The sequence below is a fragment of the Homalodisca vitripennis genome, chromosome 1, assembly GCF_021130785.1.
Source record: "Homalodisca vitripennis isolate AUS2020 chromosome 1, UT_GWSS_2.1, whole genome shotgun sequence".
NCBI classification, from domain to species: domain Eukaryota; kingdom Metazoa; phylum Arthropoda; class Insecta; order Hemiptera; family Cicadellidae; genus Homalodisca; species Homalodisca vitripennis.
The window spans coordinates 30,502,501-30,522,425 of NC_060207.1; the positions used below are offsets into that span (position 1 = coordinate 30,502,501).

General features: G+C 32.2%; 2 protein-coding genes across 6 annotated transcripts in view; one reads left to right on the plus strand and one right to left on the minus strand.

The window, feature by feature from the left end:
- The window catches only part of LOC124359151 (protein furry), a 693,398-nt gene that overhangs the window by 280,890 nt on the left and 392,583 nt on the right, over positions 1 to 19,925 (minus strand). The window lies entirely within an intron of this gene.
- LOC124359168 (FMRFamide receptor-like) overlaps positions 1 to 19,925 on the plus strand; it is a 419,981-nt gene that overhangs the window by 146,414 nt on the left and 253,642 nt on the right. Inside the window, exon 3 of one of the 2 annotated variants that reach the window (XM_046811696.1) lies at positions 9,298 to 9,338. The exons of the other annotated variant lie outside the window; for it this stretch is intronic. The gene's annotated coding sequence lies outside the window, so the exon portion shown is untranslated. The remainder of the gene's footprint in view (positions 1 to 9,297; positions 9,339 to 19,925) is intronic. 2 annotated transcript variants of the gene reach the window in all.

Sequence of the window (19,925 nt, forward strand, 5' to 3'; positions counted from 1 at the left end):
GTGCGTCGTAAAATGGGTTTAGCATGACTCCAGGTTAGGGTGTAGTGTGTCCTTGGAACGGCTGGGTAACAATAGTCACGTGGAATTGAAGCGGACGTTTCTTTCAGTTATAAAATTTCAACTAACATACATACTCCATTATATTATTACGAGCGAATTTGAGGATATAAATAACAGAGGAAAGGATTAAAATGATGAGCTCCCCTTTCAACGTGACTCATGTATAAATAAACGGACGAAGTGCCCAAACCTCTGTTTTGCTGAACATTATTCTAGCTACATATTACATTGGCTTCGTTTGTCTGTTGTGTAATGACATCGGATAGTTTACTTGATCAACTACGATTCAAAATTTTTTAAGGAAAATCTGATTTTATAAATTGAAGTGTAAGCGGATATTAAGGATGTAAACGTTCACATCAATCCAACCCAAAATAATAGAAAAATCATTAGCGGTCATCAGACTTATATTTAGTGTTTTAATTTTATATTGATGAATAAAGGGAAAATACGCAATTAGAACAATGGGCCACTCTTACATCATGCATAACACATTTCATGAAGAAATCTTAAAGATTAATTACTTTGATGGTGAGTTGGCCTGGAGTTGAGGTCTTGTAGGTTCAAGCTAGTTAGGCTTTCGCTTGTGACCTAAGCCATACTAAAAGAAAGTCATATATTTTAACTTATGCTTGACTCAATTAAGGTCAATTATTAACAGAGATCATTAGAAAAATCCCAACATCCGCACACAGTTCTCTTTCATAACAATATTGACGAAATCTCGTAATCTCTATCAGCTAATAATAATAACGTAATAATATTATTAGGGACCTTTACTGGGATAGCGAGATGTCTATTAATACAATTCCTGTACAAGTCATTGGAACAATCCCACATCCGCAGTGTCGAAACTAAGGTTGCTTTCTGTTATACAAACCAAAAGATGTTCGATGTACCGTGTTGATTGTAATAAATAAAATATATAGTAACAATCAAAACGTATTTGTAACGATGTTTATAAAAAAAATATGTAGGTTACTTAAGTCAATCTATCAAACTCTGCTAGAGACTGCAGATCGTTTAAAAAGTCTTCGATATATTGGGGAATTGGGTCCAATCATATCAGCAGCATTGATAGGTGAAACAAATGGTTTTGTAAATATTTTCTTGTAGATGCGAAACAAAATATACCATTTACGCATATTATTAGGAAAAAAAGCATATTTTATGCATTTTAATAATTTACTTAGTTTAAAACAATAAATGATGAAATGAAAAACCAGAAAGAATAAGTATACAGTATTTAAAAATTAGACTGATTTTGTTAAGTAGATAAACAAAGTTTCAACTCTCTCAGATTTCAATGGCATGTTTCAGATGCACATCATTTAAATAAATGTAGAATTTCCTTATGGAACTGACATGATGTACAACATAAACAACTGCACGAGGAAATTGCGCTATATAGAAGCAACGTGTATAGATTCTATCTGTGTATTCAAGGTAATAGTTGTTACAAGAACAAAACACTCCGTATATAAATGAGCCTTTTGTGGTTTGAAATGTCATGTACTTCGTTTACTAAATGTGTATCTCATTTTGAAACCTTTCGTAAACAACAAATTTCACAGCAAAACAATTTCAACTACAGATACATGATTAATTACAAGATAACCTACATCAGTGTTTTTTTTTCCCAATGAAACAACGCACCAAGCAATAGTTTTCTGTTATAGTCCAGGAGCCGATACCAAATTTCTATTGTACGAGTAAAAGTATGCCACTTAATCCGTCTTGAATCCCGTAGAAAAAATCCCTCTCAGAAAGAAACTTGACCAAGATTTTTAAGAAATAGCTTCTGATTTAATAATTCTGCCGGTTTTGACGCGAACGTCCCTTTCCTACTCACGAATACAAATATATAATTTACATTTACATAACACTAAAATATACTACAAAGGTTACAAACATATTTACACCTATTTCTAAAGACAACTATGTTTGTTAACAAAACACATAACCTTTGAAATTAAGTACTAAAACATGTAAGTCATACCACAATAACTTTAAAAATTTCACAAAAGTACTATAATCTACAAGTAAGTATATTAGATGAAATATACCTAATTCCGTGTCATAACGGAAACTATACAGAAATTGTAATATGTGATATTTATTACATGAGAATCAATCAACGTTTTTTACAAGAAACTCGTACCTGCGACGATGAGGATTTAGTATGATCTCATCTCAGTTTCAATACTTTGATTTTTTTCGAATTTGTCTGTTCGCTTATTAGGTTTCTATATGATGACTCTTTATATTACTGTGAGATTTCTTACGCCAAATTTAAGTAATGTTAAAATAATTTACATATTTGCGTATGCTAATGGGAAACTTACAAACGAATCAACACTACCATCCAATGATGGTAATGTATTACATCAAGCATCACTTTCCTACTAATACATTCACACAGTAACAAATCTTTGTTAATATTAAGTTAATTTAAACTAATGTAATCTGTTAAAAAAATTACCAGAGATGCTTCTTAGTTATTTGATGCACTTGTTATTAAATTAAAATAAATCAACGGTAATAAAAACATTTTTCAATGATTTTTATAAAAACAAACAATACTAGCATAAAAACAAATAGCACGGGCATGAGTAATAAAAGAATGTTAGGTGAATTTAATCTAAAATTTACATTATGTAAATATTAAATATACAGATTACTAAATACATTTATTTCTCACAACAACGATATAAATTATAATTTATCCTTATTTTACTATGGTAACGGTAACTCACAAAGTTCACTACATGTTATAAATTTGCATATTGTAAGTGTCAATGGTGATGGTGAATATTAAATTACTCCAAGGAATGCTTCATCAGTCTGCTAAGGAATGCTGTTAGACTACGCCTTGATTATTAATGTAGCTCGCGGCTCGGCCTGAATAAAACTACTCTGACTACTACAGATTAAATGTAGTATTAGTGCTGATAAACTAAAGGCTTATCAAATATATAAATATATATAGAGTGTATACGAGTACATACATGACTCCACCAAACTTCACTATAGTCGCAAAGTCATTGTGCCATTTAATAAATCTAAGTATTATATCCAGTATTTTCCTAGTAATTTTAAAATGGCTAATATTGTGTTATCCCTTTACACAAATCAAATAAATTTAGTAAAAAAAAATAACTCCAGACCGATTTACCTACTCAGCGTATTTTGTAAGGTATATACAACGGAGAATTCCAGAACAGTTAGTATCTTATTTTCATCAAAACATTTTAAGTGACTATCAGTATGGATTCATAAAAGATAAAAATATAAACGAAGTCCTATTTGATTTTAATAACCAGATAAATGTCTGCATTCCAAGAGGTTATCTTTCTATGCTTGTTTTTCGCGATCTTAAGAATGCGTTTGACTCCGTTAAAAAAATCAAATTAATAAAAAAACTAGAAGCTATTGGTGTACGTGGAAGCACCCTTCTATGGTTTTCAAGTGACCTCACAGATAGAACACAGTAATATGTAAATCCCTGCGTGATGGCTAGTGACCATTTGTCAGTGGATTATTGGTGTTGTTTAGGGAAGTGTTCTCGGACCAATTTTATTTTTAATCTATATCAATAATATTTCTACAATAAATTTAAATGGAAAATCTTTTTATTTGCTTAGCATGTAATTTTTTAAAAGGTTAAAATCGGACAAGGGACAAATTAAAGGCTCATAGTGACTTTGTGGCCTATAAGAAATGGCTGGATCAAAACATTTTCAATCTTAACGTTTTAAAATGTTTACCACTATCCTTGCGCTGTGTTTCTGAAGTATTTAAAAAAAATCTAATCGTACATAGCTGTGGAAATTATCTTAAATGTAACAAATGTACATGCGAAAGTATAGAGTTAATATTTTACAAGTATTCTGGAGTTATCTTTGATTACACAGAAAGACATGGAAACATCATATAGATTATTTAGTTAAGCAACTAAAACGGTTTATTTATGCTTTTCTACAACTAAACAATGTTCAAAATGCAAGCGAGATAAAACTAGCATATTATGCTTAAGTTCAAACTTGCTTTATTTTTTAAATATTGCTTGGGGGAGGGGGGAGGGAGAGCTAATAGTACCCTTGTTGCTAATAGCCTTGTATAATAGTTTTGTTAGCTAATAGTATCAACACCTAGTTTTTATGCCTATAAATTAAACAATATAAACCTACTTATTGTGTTAAAACATTATGTAATTGATTATAATATACTAGCGGGCCCGGCGCGCTTTGCTGCGCATTTCAATAATTTTTTGCAAAAGTTGCCCGCGGCTTCGCACGCAATTTCCCGTTGAAAACAGTACACTATATTCACTTATTCTTTTTCTATCACATTCTAAACATTGCTGAGATAATTGATAGTCGTTCCATCGTGAGCCTCTTGGGCGTATTATGAAGGTATGTACCATATTCCTGCCTCTATCTAGCTGTTACCCACGGCTTCGCACGCAAATCTTAAGAACCGAAGTCCTTATATTACTTAGTAAATTTTTTTTTTTTTACTATAATAAATTTTAGATTAAATTAGTTATATCTCCGATGCCACGATTGAGCTTGCTTTGTTGTCTCGATCGAGAGAATATGTACACACGGAGTTTTGAGAACCATACTTCTGTCAAAAAAAAAACAACTAAGGTTGATTTTATAACATTCTTTATATTTGTAGCCAACGTAAGATAGTAATTATGATATCTGCATTACTCTTCTGATCAAGCATGAGCATGGTTTATATTAAATAAATATTGCAGTTAAAGGTGAATTTTTACATCAAATTTGAATTGTATTATCTGGATAGTAAAGTCTATGTTTAACAGTGATTGCAAAATACAGTTTAAACAAAATTTGTCGTTTCTCTTAAGCTTACTCTATGCTTTAAAACTATAAGTGTAATATATGTTTACAAAGAACAGCTGATTAAAAATTTGAAAAGACGTTAACATATGTTTGCTGCAATGCATTTCTTATGGGTATTTCTGTAACCAGTGGGGCGGAATCCTGAATCGGGAAAGGGATGGGCATAGCTTATAAACCTTCTCCGTGGAAAAATACATATAACGTACAAATTTTCATCATGATCGGTCCAATAGTTCACGATTCCATAAAGGACAAACATACAAACATTCATTTATATATATATAGATAAACAAAACTGTATGCATTCCAAAAAATTCCATATTAGTTTAAAATGTCTCCAAGCCTGTACACTATATGATGTTTATTATATTATGTTTATAAATAAAAATGACATTAAACTAAAATTAAAAGTATGCTGTATTTGTTTTGATGATATTACACATCTACTCTGGTATCTTCTTGGCTGAGGAACTAAAAGGTATAATTTTAACCCACGCTATCAATCTTTTCACTACCTTACAGTGAATTGAGTGAAGATGTGGTTTGGTTTCCGACGGTGATACAACTTGCATGCACACTTTAGAGCGATAAAGCATGCTAAGCATTGTTTTCGAAAAGTTTGAACCAATTTTTACATACAACCGCGATGACTTGAAACATTACACAGTAGACAAGTTATATAAATTAATTAAAACTCGAGAGTTATAAAAAGTAACGTATTTTGGCCGTTAATTTAAAAGCATGGAACAGGCGAAGAATAACAACACGGAACCGGTTATTGTTCTATAGGAACGTACACGACAGGAACAATGACTTCTACATGAAAAATGTACTTTGGAAATGCGGTTAGAAACCACTGTCCACACCAGGGTCAGTTCGTTGTGTTTGTTTATCCGCGTGACCGGGATGTAGACGACAATATTTTTGTCTGGGATTCATTATTTTCATTCATCAGAGATCCAACAATGGATGAAACGATCATCAGTGCAGGTTCAAGTTATTAAGCAACGAGGTATTGGAATAAATAGGACAACGGATCTTCACTACACCTGATTCTTCTTCTCTCAATAGATTCTAAGCTTAAGGCGATTGAGAGAAGCATAATCGGCAATGAGGATTCCTTCGTTATTTACAATTATTCACACGGTTAGTTGATTGTTCAATTGAAATATAAATACACTATATGTTTAAATAGAAGATTTATATTTTAGAGGAATTAACAAACATAATATAAGAAATATAATTTAATATACACAAATAATACTTCAAGAATTCGTAAAACTGGCTGAGATAAAAGTTTTCATTTAAAAAAAACAGAAAAACGAAAATTATTTCTCCTTGGACTTTTGAAAATACAAATTTGCTTGGCAAATTCGATTATAATTTTAAATATGAATTAGTTTGCCTTCGTTATAAACTAAGTGTAAGATTAAAACAAAGGGGTGTGTAATCGGATATGACAACACTACTGAGCTCTGTTAACATAGCTAATTGTTGATTCAGCTGATTAATGATACCAAAGTGTTAATACTGCTTGAACGTCTCAACGACGTCAGTACAGTCGAATACTGTATATCAACACTGTATATTGTTCACTTAAAAACACACATGATATAAACAGTTTATCACAAGTTGACATATGATATAAAACAATGGAAAGAATTACCCGAGATATGTTAGATAGATTAAATCATTATTTTGATATTACTAATCTAACCCCTAACAGTACCAGGCTTTGGTGGGATTCACTTCAGAGTATAGTTCATTTCATTGAAGACAGACAGAATCGACAGATAATCGTACAGAAAGGAAATTTTTATATTCTCCTGGCAGACAAAAGAGAAAATTTCTCAGAATTGTGGGTGAATAGGACAACAACACTAAGCCAAATTCTATTGTCTACGTAGAAATGAAGTTTCGTGCAAAAAAATTTAAAGTTTACAGATGAAAGTTTTTTTCAAAATATCTTTGTCCATTAAATTGAGTTTCATATCAGAGTTTAAATAATACAAATCTACATACCAAGACACCAAAATGATGATGGATGTGTTGAGACAATTAGGCTACATGTGTTGATGTTTCACATGTTACGATATTTACGATATCTTATCCATATACTGAGTTTGTTTACCCATATTTTTACTCTTTAATTTTTGTTGCCACGATGGTTACCCATAAGATCAGTGTAAAAATATCCACGAACGCTCAGGCAAATCCATAACGTAACATGCACCATCATCGAACTGAATGTGCCTCATCTAGAAATGAAGTTTCATGTACAAATATCCACGAACGCTCAGGCAAATCCATAACGTAACATGCACCATCATCGAACTGAATGTGCCTCATCTAGAAATGAAGTTTCATGTACAATTTTAAGTCTATAAATCAGTTCTTTTTCGAGATATCGTGCGGCCAAACAGACAGAACTGAAATGTTTTCCAGTCCCACGAGTGATCGGCTTTTCTAACGCTCAAAGAAAACACAGCTAAATTCAAATGTTAAAGAATATTATATTAAAGCTAAACCAGAGTAATGGAAACTAGCTTTTGTTCATAAATGTACCAAAATACCTTTTCTTCATAAATGTACCAAAATACCTTTTGTTCATAGATGTACCAAAATCCCAAATTTAAAGCCAGTTAAAAATAAATAAAATATATTAGCATTTATTTTAGATGGATCTTGAGGCCTAAATAAACAATAACATCAGGGGCCATTATCGTCCTGGTTCAACAAACAGATGTTCCATTTAACATATGTATCCGACACGTACAGTACTTTAACAGTTGGTTATATTTGTTCTCAATAACGTCTTCTTTGGTTTAGTCTTTATTGTTATTGTTTCCTCATTTAATGTTAATATTTTTTTTGCAAACATAGAACTACGTAATAGCGAAATATCTGTTTGTTAGCTCATTTTAAAATCAAATAGTAGGTAACAGATACAATTGTATATTTAGCTAATAGTAGAGTATTTTTTATAATATTTTATTAGTTTAATTTCTTACAGGCTGTTGAACTGTTTACATTTTGACTCAAGAAGTCTGAAAAGTAAACCCGATTCATTTTCAACTGCCCAGTAAAAAAAACTCGTTTTGTTTTTAATGTGAAAATGAAAAGAAAAACTGTGATCTTGGTTCTAAGATTGCATGTGTCATAACTGCCATAAACTAAGTTTCTTTATTCTGTAAAACGGAGTTTGATTGAATTTAATGTTGATTGAAGATAGGCTTAAACAACAAAGTTGAAATATTTCAACACTTTAACTGTGTAGCAATCTTTAATTACAGTGTGAATCAGAAAACATACGGTACATTTAAGAAAAAAACCAAAATGATTAAGAAGAAGACAACAGCCATTTTTTTTTTTTAATAAACACTGAACAAAAAGTACTTGCTCCGCCGGGAGTCAAACCCGGATCTCTCACTTGCCGGGTGAATGTGCTACCATTACACCACAGAGCGCTTACTTTTTCCGATTCAATTATTTTGTATTTGGCCATATCTGTCACATATGCGTTTAAATAAGCAAACTAACATATGATCGGAAGACCAAATACTTGCCAAACGACTTTTATTTACATTAAATTGTATAAATGTCAATAGCCTTATTTAATTTCAATAAACATTGAATCACAAAAAGTACTTGCTCCGCCGGGAGTCGAACCCGGATCTCTCACTTGCCGGGTGAATGTGCTACCATTACACCACAGAGCGCTTACTTTTTCCGATTCAATTATTTTGTATTTGGCCATATCTGTCACATATGCGTTTAAATAAGCAAACTAACATGTGATCGGAAGACCAAATACCCGCCAAACGACTTTTATTTACATTAAATTGTATAAATGGCAATAGCCTTATTTAATTTCAATAAACTTTCTTTTATATATATATATATATATATATATATATATATATATTCTAATTTATAATTGTCAACATACGACTAATATAATAATTAGATTGAAAATAACATGAAACATCGTACTCTTATACCCCTAATACATTTATGTAAAAAAATAACACAAGTTTCGACAATTAGGCCATCACGGTAGTTAACCTCAAGTAACTTTAAAAAAACCTTATAAAAACAAAGAAAATCGGAGCAGTAAATTTTGTAAGCATAAAGTAAACTATTGTATTGTCTTTCAAATTCGTATCAATATATATTTTTTAAATTTAAATATGCAAATACGTGCGAAAGTATTATAAGAATACACTAAAATATCAGTCTCTATGATTATATTTTTAACTTGGAAATTTGATTGATTGTATGCCTATTTTTAAATTTTGTCTATTAATTTGCACGTCATTAAACGTATTGTTAAATTTGTATTTAATAACCATTTATTTCTTTATAGTTACCTGAGATTAACAACCGTGATCATGGCATAACGAGTCGGTGAGTAAAAATATTTATATCATACTAGGTTAAATGCTTTCAATGTAAATATATGTATACTTAGTGAATTGAAAAAAGACAACCAATAAAGGGAAATTATCTGGGGCCACTCCATAATCCGAAAAAACTACACTCAGTTACAAATATAATTTCTTACATACTCTATGAATGATATATCTAATATTTGAAATGTTCATGTAGTCGCTACTAATGAGGAATACATTAAGGAATACATAATTTAACGTTAATTCACTTACAAAAACTACAAAAAACCAAGTTTCAGGTTTTTTAAATGTATAAAACTTAAAATTAAGGTAAACTCTAATCAAGTACGAGAGGTGTGAGAGGAAATTGTGAATTGGAAAGTACAGAAATTATATTACATACTTTGTCCTTTACGTTAGGGTATGATTAAAAACTAGCAGAGGACGCAAGTAGTTTACTGAATTCTGTAGAGAGCCAATAATATCAAGGAGTAGCCTAAGTCTGGTGGCCTCACTAGTGGAGGTGTGGAAGTGGAGGGATGATGGAGAGGGAGCAAGCAGTGATACATCAAGACCTGCAATCGTCTCTCGACATCTCATTTTCTGACTCCCCGCCACGTGTTAAAGCTCCTTCTCACATACAATAGCAAGGAGTAAGTCTGGAGGCCCCGCTAGTGGAGGTGTGGTGGTGGAGGCATGATGGAGAGGGAGCAAGCAGTGATACATCAAGACCTGCAATCGTCTCTCGACATCTCATTTTCTGACTCCCCGCCACGTGTTATTGCTCCTTCTCACATACAATAGCAAGGAGTAAGTCTGGAGGCCCCACTAGTGGAGGTGTGGTGGTGGAGGTGGAGGCATGATGGAGAGGGAGCAAGCAGTGATACATCAAGACCTGCAATCGTCTTTCGACATCTCATTTTCTGACTCCCCGCCACGTGTTATTGCTCCTTCTCACATACAATAATAGCAAGGAGTAAGTCTGGAGGCCCCACTAGTGGAGGTGTGGTGGTGGAGGTGGAGGGATGATGGAGAGAGCAAGTAGTGACACATCAAGACCTGCAATCGTCTCTCGACATCTCATTTCCTCAGCCACCCCGCCACGTGTTATTGCTCCTTCTCTCACACATTGGCTCTCGATGTGGCGAAATACTTCTAAACCGACTCGACTAACCCGATATAGACAAGTATACAGCTTAATTTTGTTGATGTCAGAAAGTTACTCGCTATGAAATTCAGTTAAAATGATACGAGTACAGGTCCTGCTACCCAGCATTCTTTTCGGTCAATGCGATTATTTCACAAACACATTAATTTGATACTTTTAGGAGTTATTTTAATAGAACTTAATTTTACTATTAAACAATGTACTGCTCCTTTTACTATTGTTGTTTGTAATGGTGTAAAATTTAAGATTGTTTGGTATAAAATATCACAACAATGAAAATACGAGTATAATAACAGTAACGTAGCAACACGAAAATAGATTTCTACGAAATAAAAGCGTCAATATTGTAATTAGTATAATAGAACACCTTCAAAATGCTTCAAAAACAATAATTTTATTAAATGCAAATAAAAGTGGCCAGGTAATGGTACTATGAGAAGTATTTATTAAACATGTAATAGGTTTTATTTTGCTTTTAAGTTTGATTTTAAAATAATTTTAGCACTACATCAAGTGTTATTAGGACAAGTAATGTTTTAATGAAAGCTCTCGTCCTGTAATGACCGCTGAGATTAGCACATCACAAAAATACAACTTAATGTACAATGTAGCGAGTGTCCAGGAACTCCACACTTACATTTTAACCTTGGAACAGTGGGATGCTGGGTTAATAAAACCGCATCAAATTTCTACCATATCTATCAGCCTTCTATCAAGAGCGATAAAGTTACCTTTTACAGAGTGAATTGGATGTTCGAAATGTTTTATTCACCAGAATAGATTTCAAGGCACATAGTAAAAAAGTATTAGTCCGAAAACTTTTGCGTGGGTCATGTAAACTTTCAACGAAGTAAATCAGTTCATTTGCATTTGTTAGAAAATGATAATGAGGAATCACTCGACGGTTCATTCATTCCTTTAAAATATTAAATTTTGTAAGTTTACCCTACATTTTAGAGAAAGGGAGGTAATCGTCATGTGGTATTATTATAACCACTAAGATTTGGACATTTTAAAACTCCATACGTTTATGATGGAGATATAATTTTTGGGACACTCGGGGTATACAACTAGATATTTTCGGACACTTCCAACATTAAAATCCTTTACGCTACGCTACAAATACGTTGTTTGGCACGCTGCACTCTGAGATGCAAACCAATTCTAGCTTAGACAGTTCCTGATACATTATGTCTACAGGATGAAGTTTAACTAACGCTCACACAGAAACAAATCATCTATATATTTAAACAGATAAATGTTCTTACACCTACGATCCTAAAAACTGTCCCTTAAACTCTGTACTAAGGACCTACTGTGCCGCACTGCCTATCGTAGTCACCCTATGTATTAAGCTAGTCTTAGATCTGTATGAATTAATCACTTTACGTGATTCCTTAGCACTATTCACTTCGGTAATGGGCTGTAAAGTAGCTTCGTTAGTTGGCGATTCGAGGCTGACAATCATAATTACATTTCCAGTTCGCTCCAACCCGTTTGCAGATATTAAATTTCCTCCTCTGAACTTAATAGCAATTAGTAGTGAATGGAATAAGCGTCGAGGGACATTTATTATGTTTTCTTGAAATGAACCGTTACAAAATCGATCGTGTTTCACTAATATAAGAATAACTACTTTGTGATTTTTATTAGATGTCAATTGAAGGATAGAATGTAAATACTTTTATAACAGATACAAGCTAAAAAAAGAAAAAGGACAATAGTTCGTATTTCGACTTGTATTTGCATCATCAGCTATACATTATGTGACATACCTCAATATTCTTAAATTTATAATAATATATCTACAAATGCTATCTACATTATAATCCATGAAGTTTAATACTTTTACCTTACAAGTTGGATAGTGTACTGTTTGTATTTTAAAATCTATATAGTAAATAATAGTGCGTACCTATACATTTAAAAAGGAACCTGACACATTAACAGAAGACTGAGATTTAAAAGAAATTTATATCAGATTATCAGTTTATACTAGTTTTAATATACATAATGATTCTACTGAAAATTAACAATATATAATTTTAAATACAAATCTTAACATTAAACATATAAAAATATTTTAGGTTTGAGAGATAAGACTACTAACTGTTCTACGACGCAACGTTACTATCGATGTTGTAAAGATCCACGGGATTCTCTCAAAGCCGATTATTATAACAACAAGGAGACTTGTTTGCGATATGATGTTACGGCGCGACGAGGGGGTAGGGTAATTAACAAAATAGAACCATTTTATTTTTTTATTTCATATTTCAAATGGCCTTTACTATATCGACATAACAAAAATAATTTAATAGATTAATACAATTCGTATATTAATATGGGTAGATATGTATAGTCATAATGTTCCAAATAAATAATTTAAAATACGATTATACATAAAACTCAAAAATGAAAGGCATATATGCTCTGGAACATTAAAATTCAATTTAATTCAAGATAGCAAAACCCTCAATTTATAAATTTGCCATTAAAAACAAAAGCGTATCACTTATTGAACCACCGTGGATCGTCAGAAGATCGTGGAGGGCATATATGATTATGTAAAAAAATTACCTTAACTAAATAACATAACTAAATGAATCGAACAGAACAATATATTGGTGATAATATAGGCACAAGTATGTAGTCTTCAATATACTACGATTGTAACAGAAGTAAACTTTTCATAAATTTTCTAATATGTAGATTTCATTAGGTTGTGTAAATACTACTTTAAAAAGCCTGTCGCTTTAGCAGTTACACAAACGTAAAACTACACAACGTGAGTAGTAAATGATTCATAGTCTGTAGATTTAATGTTATTAAAAAACTGTATAATTAAAATTGTTCTAAAGCACGTCTATCAATCCTTCAAAGACTGCATCTACACGATTAATAAGAAAACCGTTCAGGCGTCTTGTTTGAAAAGCCTGAAATAAAAAATGGCGATAAGAGGTGAATATTTAAAAAACACAATCACGAGTAATTTCAGTACTACTGGAGCGGTCTGTTAGTGAACAAGCTTTGGATAAACTATAAACTTCACATTGATCTGAACTGTCGCAGTTACGGAGATCTGTGAAGGGGTTATCACGTCTGATCGTACACTCTAATAAGTACAATGCTTTGAGCCAAATCACACTGAAGTGGTTTTGTATAAATAACTTCCTTCTTTGGGTTTGTCTTAAACTTCAATAATGGAGCTTTGTGACATAAAATCAGCACACACAACCACATCCTTTTAAACAATTTTGAATTAAAAAGAACATCCATCGTAAAACAATTTAATAAGTACAATGCTTTGAGCCAAATCACACTGAAGTGGTTTTGTATAAATAACTTCCTTCTTTGGGTTTGTCTTAAACTTCAATAATGGAGCTTTGTGACATAAAATCAGCACACACAACCACATCCTTTTAAACAATTTTGAATTAAAAAGAACATCCATCGTAAAACAATTTAATAAGTACAATGCTTTGAGCCAAATCACACTGAAGTGGTTTTGTATAAATAACTTCCTTCTTTGGGTTTGTCTTAAACTTCAATAATGGAGCTTTGTGACATAAAATCAGCACACACAACCACATCCTTTTAAACAATTTTGAATTAAAAAGAACATCCATCGTAAAACAATTTAATAAGTACAATGCTTTGAGCCAAATCACACTGAAGTGGTTTTGTATAAATAACTTCCTTCTTTGGGTTTGTCTTAAACTTCAATAATGGAGCTTTGTGACATAAAATCAGCACACAAAACCACATCCTTTTAAACAATTTTTAATTAAAAAGAACATCCATCGTAAAACAATCTAATAAGTACAATGCTTTGAGCCAAATCACACTGAAGTGGTTTTGTATAAATAACTTCCTTCTTTGGGTTTGTCTTAAACTTCAATAATGGAGCTTTGTGACATAAAATCAGCACACACAACCACATCCTTTTAAACAATTTTGAATTAAAAAGAACATCCATCGTAAAACAATCTAGAACTTTCTATTAATAGTTACACCTAAATTACTCAAAGAATTATTTTCAGTTTGTATCTCATATAAGCGCTAGAAGCATTAGTAGGGAGTAGTAGATTAAAATGCCTCCGGATAAGACTACTGTGTGATCTGTGAAGTCTTTCAATGGTGGGAATCATCCGTTATAATATATCTTACGTCTCCCATCTCAGTGGCGACATTGAAATTTATGTTGGGATATTTATTTATTGATTTAAAGATTTTTCGTTTTTAATTTATATTTTATATCCATAAAAAATTTCACTTTTTTATATTTGTATATTTTTACTGACATTAATAGATGTTTTATTACTGTTTTATTTGGAGATGTATACGGTTATTTCCAGTATACTACTTTATTACTTTTTGCTATTATAACTAACTGTGTTTTAATATAGTTATCCATTTAATCAGTTTAAAGTAAAGGAAGATCCATGCAGTTTTAACTATGTCTGTATTAATAAAAACTCATCCCATTTCTCATGAAATGTTCATCTCGAAAGAGGCCCGGGTTACTACCCGGTACTGCCAACATAATAACGACAAAATACTGCCGTCACGTAGTATAGGTAATTGCAATTTTATTACACTTGTAACTTTTATATTTGGCTTTCATGTCATTGCTTTGTAGTCTGCATACAGTTCACTGATGATTTATGGTGATTCCAACCTAGCATCACATGTACTATATGTCCCTTGTACTTTATAATACACACACGTCAAACATCAGTTTCAGAAACTACAAAAATATCAATTGAGATATTCTCAATAATAAGAAAAGACACCCACAGAACTCGGTTGCAATAAACTCTCAAACAAGCTATCTTCAGAAAAATAGGTCGATACTAAGAGGTCGAGAGCTAAACGTTTGCGCGATGGCAAAGAATCTAGATGCTACAATACAGTGAAGGATGAGTTATTAGACAAGTTCTCATTTACACACTACCTTTGTTAAACAATTGACCCATCAAGTTTCAGCCTACAAAAATATCAATTGAGATATTCTCAATAATAAAAAAAGACACCCACAGATCTCGGTTGCAATAAACTCTCAAACAAGCTATCTTCAGAAAAATAGGTCGATACTAAGAGGTCGAGAGCTAAACGTTTGCGCGATGGCAAAGAATCTAGATGCTACAATACAGTGAAGGATGAGTTATTAGACAAGTTCTCATTTACACACTACCTTTGTTAAACAATTGACCCATCAAGTTTCAGCCTACAAAAATATCAATTGAGATATTCTCAATAGTAAAAAAAGACACCCACAGATCTCGGTTGCAATAAACTCTCAAACAAGCTATCTTCAGAAAAATAGGTCGATACTAAGAGGTCGAGAGCTAAACGTTTGCGCGATGGCAAAGAATCTAGATGCTACAATACAGTGAAGGATGAGTTATTAAACAAGTTCTCATTTACACACTACCTTTGTTAAACAATTGACCCATCAAGTTTCAGCCTACAAATATATCAATTGAGATATTCTCAATAATAAAAAAAGACACCCACAGATCTCGGTTGCAATAAACTCTCAAACAAGCTATCTTCAGAAAAATAGGTCGATACTAAGAGGTCGAGAGCTAAACTTTTGCGCGATGGCAAAGAATCTAGATGCTACAATACAGTGAAGGATGAGTTATTAGACAAGTTCTCATTTACACACTACCTTTGTTAAACAATTGACCCATCAAGTTTCAGCCTACAAAAATACGAGCAAAATGATAAACTGCCGGAGGAAAACTCTCTCCCGTTGCATTATTTATGAACGACTGTTTTGCTTATACGAACCAAACAACCAATACGCTTCGCTGTTTTGATTCCAATACGCCAAAGTTGTAATCTTGTTTTGAATAACATGAAACATATTATAACGTTTAAAAGCAAGAGTAATATAATAAAATATTCAAATATTTCAATACCCTGGGAATTTTTGAAAATAAAACAGAAAACTGAAAAATTTTAACTACAGAAATGTAGAAACGGTAATTAAATAAAGTTCACATTTTGATCTTGGGTTGATAGATTACATACATTTCTAAACTATTCCCTCGCAGTACATTTTGTGATCATCATCCAATAACAATAAGACTATTTGTTCAAACCAAATAATTTTCTTGAAAGAAAAACAATCTTATTTTAATATGAGGCTCCAATGTTTTTATAGATACATCCGCCTCAGAATTGAAATTTTAAATAATAACAATAAAACAGGCAAAGAAATACAATTACGGTAAGAATCTAAGAAATAAGATCCAATTAACGAAACCTTAATGTACCCTAAAAAGCTATTGCGACAATTCAAATGTATACATTAATATTACTGGATACATTTTATCAATACATCTTTGTGTATAAAGATTTTACCCTACATGAATTCATTATGAATTGAATAAGTTTCAGATGTAAAACATAAAGCTATCATGCTTTAATCCTACGGATGGTGTATAACTCATAAGAGAAATCGAATAAGTGGCCTTGCAAGATACTTTAACACTGTATACTCGTGCATACGGCCTATACCTACGTAGTACAACCTTCCAGTACCTTGTCCCTTGCAAAGGACACAAGAAAGCTCATGGTCGAGAAGTGTGTACTGTACGGAATAGTGGACAACAACATTTGTAAAATAACAACTCTCTTTACTTTCGAGATTCCACAGTAACACGGGAATATCCAAAGTTAAAAGATCACGGCATGAGGTCACTGGACTGTCAGGAGGGAAGTTAAAACGTCATTTGATAGCGAATTCGTGATATCCGTTCCCCAGAGCGGGGAAGCATGACTTGGTAATGAGGAAGAACAGACGAAATGCCCGAGTCTCGGGAGACAATGCAAGATTACTCCCACACTCCGACCATCCCTGTGGGGCTGTAGGCCGCTACACCGCTTCTTACTGCCTCTCTTCGGTCGTTTTTAAATGTTCTTATATATATATATATATATATATATATATATATATATATATATATATATATATATATATAAATTTTAGTGTAAACATGTTGTCATTAATTGTTTGTTGTTAATATAAAATAAAACAAATGGGATGCCGTTGGCCACTCACGGAAGAACAACAACGTGAAAACTGAGACAGTTACTTGTTCGGAGACATTGGTAAAAATAGGAGTTTTAAGATATGCTAATTTTGGAAAGGGAAAGAGAGTAATAAATTATATTCGATCACAGACTATTATTGATTTAATACACACAATATATTAATGTGATACCATAATCGAATGTATCGGATACAACTTATAGACAAGGAATGTTGCCCAACTGAACATTTCTTTACATTACCGATGTTATTCACAGCAATGGCTACGGAAACAAATTATTTGGGCATCACTATAGACCACAAATTGAAGTGGGAATTGCATATAAACAAAATGATAAAAAGATTAAAAGCTGTATCTGCGAAACTCTATTACTTAAGAAGTACCCTTCCCGGTTCAGCAATCAAGATAATTTATAAGTCGATGTTTGAATCCTTGATGCGGTATGGGGTAGAGGTATGGGGTACAGCCTCTAAGTCCATCATAAACCGGGTGGATATCTTGCAAAGAAGAACACTATATCAAATGGTGGGCGTGCCACAATTGCAGCGCAATTTCCAAATTCCTGATAGCCTTTTACTATACAGATACAATACCTTAAATTCCAAACAACTTTTAAAATTAAAAATCATTCAAAAATACTACTTGTCTGATTCGTTTAAAACAGAAAACACAAAAACGTGCTATACATTTAGGAAATTAGATAAATATGAATTGCCGAGATTTTGTAATACATACGGGAAAGATTCGCTGAGTTACATTATTCCAAAAATATTTAATCAAATCCCTATAGAACTGCTAAAATTTAAAAATTTTTACATTGCTAAACCTTACATACTTGATTGGCTACTTGAAATGGAAAGTGATGAGTAGACTAGTGAACGTTTAGGATTAGGAAAATAGATTATATTGTAAAACCTTTCATATAATTGTACCTGTGAATAGCGTTCTATCTTATACATTGAAATTGGATTTATATTCTTACAGAATAAAGTGTGTGTGTGCGTGTGCGTGCGTGCGTGCGTGCGCGTTTGTGTGTGTGTGTGTGGGTTTGGATAAATTTAAACCTAATTCATAACCACTTGCTGCCACATTACGTTTGAATTCTTTAACAGTAAGGGTTTTAAATAAACTTAAAGTTTAATAAACACTTTACAAACTCTTACAATACGTTATTCCCAAAACTTCACAAAACTAAAATCATATTAAAATATAATATGAGTTTGGTTGAAATTTAACCAAGGTTTTTAAATAAGTTCGAAGTTTTCAACTTAGTTCTTGCGTTTTGCATCGTAAGTCTGCATCTAAAGATTGAAGAATAGGTTGTGGCGTGATTATGATTCATGTATATCTAAAATATCGAGGATTATGAGTAACTTATTACAAATGGATTATAAATAGTTGTAAATCCTAATAAAACTAGAAAATAAAATTGGTTATATAATAAATATAAATTTGTAGAACGGTTTGAAAGTTTCCATTAAACTAATGTGATATAACAAAAAAAGAAGAAAACCAAAATTATACTTAAAAAATAAAATTAGTCACATTCCAAAGTAAATTCATTTGGGTAGAATTGTATGACTGAATGACAAATTAATCTTGCAGCTAGTAAGTGAGAATATTTAAGGCCTGCAAGCAAAACCGGTTCTTATTTGATAAAACTGTTTACCAAAATGTATATTTCTTAAAAGTTTAATATTGGGTGTTGCTAAGCAAAGAATTTTTTTTCAGCACCTCGATGTGGAGGGGAAGCTTCAAGTTAAGCTTAAACCTTGATTTATGACTCCGCAGCGCATAACCATTAAATCATGTGAATTATGTGTTTTAAGTGAATATTAAAAGTTTCTTTTATCTCAAAGTGAATGCTATTACATGAGCCACTGAACCAGAAAGTCTTATCTCCAACCGCCTACTACTAAGGTGCGAGTTGTACGCACTGAAATAGATCGCGGTCTACGTTTACAATAAAACTTGCAATAAAACTTGTTATACGTCATTCGTCGACAGTAATCTTTAGCAGAATATTCAATATATTGCGAAAACATGTAAGAGTTACTAACCCACACATATGAATAAATAATAATAGGAATAATAAAATTGGAATGGGGATTGTGTAGATCAACCATAATTTCAAACGAGACAGAGGTTCCAACATAAATTAAAGTTTAGCAAACACAACAGTTGGTTAATTTATTACCTCTTGCGATTTTGATTAAGTATATAGGGCGTATTTACATATACTGTTCTTACATACACTGTTCTCACAGTTTATAACATTAGTTATAGAACATAAGTGCACAACTTATCAAATGTAATATATAGTGCCTGGAAGCAATTCCCTAGCGAAGCCACAGCGTATTAAGGAGAG